Below are 3,665 nucleotides of genomic sequence, written 5' to 3'. Positions count from 1 at the left end.
TTACTGTCTTTATGATTCCTTCCTCTCTGAATCCTGAGTCAGCCAAGAGTACGAGAAGCCATGAGCGTGAAGATGGAGATGAGGGTGAAGAGCACCGTTAGAATCAAGTGTTCCATGCTCACTGTTGTTCCTCACATTGCAGCTGTCGGGGGACTTCATCTAAAAGCCAGACTTTCAAGGGGAAATCACCCATTTGCACCAGCAGTGCCAAGGCCGTGATTCCACCCAACACAATTCCCAAAGTACCAATTCAGGTGTCCACCATGAGCCCTCCGGGCAGGATGGAGTACAGTGGCCCAGGGGCTGGGATACTCCCGAGCCTCTGCCAGGAGACTGCCGCATCTGCACATGCGTGGTTTTCAGTGGCGCTAAGGAGCCGCTGGAAGCAATAGCACGCGGGACTTTCTGGGCTAGAGCAGTACAAGGTTAGAGGCAGCCCACAGTGGCGTGGAGGATTCAGCCGGAAAGCTCCCAGGGAAGGTGCACCTGCCAGGTAGCAAGGTAGCTTCTTCAAGGAACATGCTGGAAGGTGAGGGTGGTGAGTTGAAGCCTGGGGACCAGCTGGTCCTCTGCCGTCTCCACGTGTGAGGAAAACCCAGGGTGCAGCAGGTGTCACAGCCTGTTGCTGGGGGCTCTGAGACAGAGCCTCCTCAGCATGGGTCTTCCAGTGGGTAAACACAATCTTCAGACCCAAGAAGGCCTTCCTGTACTGGTACCACCACTGAGCCTCTCACTTGGCTGTGAGGGTACTTTTAAAAATGATTTCTTTACATTTCTTATGCCTTTATTTCCCTTCTCCACCCCTTACCCCTTCCAACACCAGGTAGGAGAGAAAGAAGGTTTGTGGGGAGAGGGACAGAGTCCTCTTTGCTACTTCCTGCTGGTTAGGGTCCTTGGGTTCCTTGGAGCAAGTCCAATCTTCATTTCAGGATATCTTCACGTTTCTCTTCTTGTCAAAGTGCAGACAGCAGCAACCAGGAGCAGCGTGGGGGCAGCACAAGCGGTCTTCGTCTTTCTCGGAACCCCCAAACACTCTCTGGGCCCCCAGAGTCCTCAGAATTAAACTGCTGCCGGCAAAGAGCCCCTCTCAGAGCCTGCTCGAGGCAAACAGTCTGCTGCTGTGGACAATCTGAATTAGCCCTGTAGCCACACCGGGATTAAAACAAAACCATGTTTCTATAACATAACTGAGTTTTTAAAGACACTAAGACTTTCTACTACGCTTGGCTCTCTGAATGTTGCCTGTGTTCATCACTCTTGCCACCCTCAGCGCCCAAAGGTACATTCACCTCTGCACCTTAGAGTGGATGCCTGAAAGTGACACATCGTCTAACATTTTCCATAGACCAGACAGATGTCAGGGGCTCCTGTGCAGATGTGCTTTTGCCTAGAGCGCATCATCTACTCCTGTTACAGCAGAAAGATCCAGGCATGATGGCATAAACCTGTTATCACAGACATGGAAGACCCTATCTCCACACAAGAAAAGTCACTATGCCAGAAGTGCGTTGTGGTTTATGGCTCTGTAGGGGACTAGGCATCTGCCACAGATGGAATGCCAGCCTCATTTTGGGACAAAGACCTCCCAGCAACCATCTGCTGGTGTTCAGGCTTCATGGGGCTGGGTGGTGAGGAGATCCTGCCTGTGTTTTTGGTATATCCACCCTACCTCTTGGGTCCTCCAGTGCTTTCCGAGGTCCCCTTGGATTAGATGGAAGGCCTCTGCCATTTGGAGACACAGAAGGTTCTCTTCTCTGGGTTTTGTTATGGAAGCCATGTCTGTAGTTCTTCAAGTTCTTTTCACAGTGGCTCAGGCTGGCCAGCTTTTCTAGTGACCCAGAGAAGCCAGGGTCAAGTTTGGCCTTGGATTCTCCACCCACTGAATCACTAGGGACATCAGTTGCCTCTGTGATTGTCTATACTCTTCTCTGACATGGCTAGCAAGTCCCGTGAGAAGGCAGTGCAGCTGTGGTCTCATAACCAGGGTGAAGCAGTAACTTCCCTTCAGTATCTTCCTCCTCCATAGTCCCAGCATCCTTCTGTAGTCTTCGGCACAGCTGGGCTGAGTGTGACTCACAGAAGTGACCCCATGGAGCCAAAACCCTGAAGTCCCTGGAGCTCTGGTAAGCACAAGAGTGTGATACAACACTGTGAACTTGATCTAGAATCACCTAGGAAACACAGCTCTGGGCATGTCTCTGTTGGGTTAACTGAGGCGGAAGAAGCAACCTAAACATGGGTTGCCCCGTTCTATGGGTTGGGATCCCGAGCTGAGCAGCAGTGCTCACCTCTCTCTGCTTCCTACAATGTGACCACCACCGACGCTCCTGCTACCGTGTCTTCCCCACCATGGTGAAATGCGAGCCCTCATAAACCCATAACTTTATTTTGTCAGAGCAACAAGGAAATTAACTCATAGGATATGTCCCAGGGAGTCTGTGTTGCTGCTGCCACTTTACTTTCTCCCTGAAGCAGCCACTAGGCCACAGCTCGGGGACTCGCTACAGAAAAACCATGAAACTTCTGTGGGGAAAAACATCACAGCGTCCCTTATGAAGATGGATGGACAGAGTACCAGAGTTTCTGCTCTTGGCTGCCAAGTTCTGGGAACAAGAACAAGGCCCACCTGCCTGGGCCACCTTTCTGTGGAACAGTCCTGAAAGGCCTTTCTCCTTAGTGTCAGATAAGCCTCTATCATCCTTTTTTTGTACCGATTACCACAAAGGCAGTGTGTGAGTCTGCAGAAGGCAGTCTGGGGGTGTGAGGCTTTAGTGGCAGCTCCCAGTGAAATGTAAGACCTGTCCCCAGCTGCTGCACACCTCTCAGGAATGACTGCTGTGCGGACGTGGCTTCCCCCTCCAGCTCCCTGGTGGGCTGTATGCCTTCCCCGAGCTCTGCACGGGTGTTCTAGCGGGTGCAAGGTTCACCCTGCTGAGGGGAGGCTTCGCCTCAGGCCGAGTCCTTCACTCAGCTTGTTTTCTCTTTCAGATCTGAAGAGCACCTCTGCTACGGCAGTAGCACACACCACTGGGAAACAGCCAAGCTTGTCTTACAAGACAGATATCCCGGATTGTTGTCCCCTCCTCCCCCCAATATCTACAAAGAAATTGAGACAGGCCTATAGCAGTGAGGTTTGATATCCTATCGATTCCCAGGGAGGGTCTGGAAACTTTAAAAATCTTTACATTTTAAAAATGTATATGATTAAAAATCGTATACACTTTTGTGTCTATGATGTTCGTGTTTGTGAGGCGCACATGATGGATGTATGTGTGGAGGTCAGAGGTTAACTCGATGAGAACCACAGCTAGGTACTCTGTATAGCCAAAGCCAACCAGAAACTCCCATGGGTCTCCCCACTGGAGACAAGACAGTGACTTCACCTTGCTGGAGTTACAGGCACGTCATCACACTGGCCAGGAACAAGGGTTTTTTGTTGTTGTTGTTTTGTTTTTTGACAAATCCACTCAATAGTAATTTATCACATGATACCACAACTAGCTTGGATTTTTTCACCTGAGATCTTTGTATAGCACCCTCTCTTCACCTCCAACTTGCATGAAATTTGACGAGATGAACAAAACAGTCTTAACTAGGGGAAGGTGTCTGTGAGCATCCAGAGCACGTCACTGGCAATGCACGGGCAGGCAAGGCATACGGTGTGT

Source organism: Meriones unguiculatus, chromosome 3, assembly GCF_030254825.1.
Source record: "Meriones unguiculatus strain TT.TT164.6M chromosome 3, Bangor_MerUng_6.1, whole genome shotgun sequence".
Taxonomy (NCBI): domain Eukaryota; kingdom Metazoa; phylum Chordata; class Mammalia; order Rodentia; family Muridae; genus Meriones; species Meriones unguiculatus.
The sequence above is the reverse complement of the archived record's forward strand: the minus strand, read 5'-3'. Positions refer to the sequence as shown.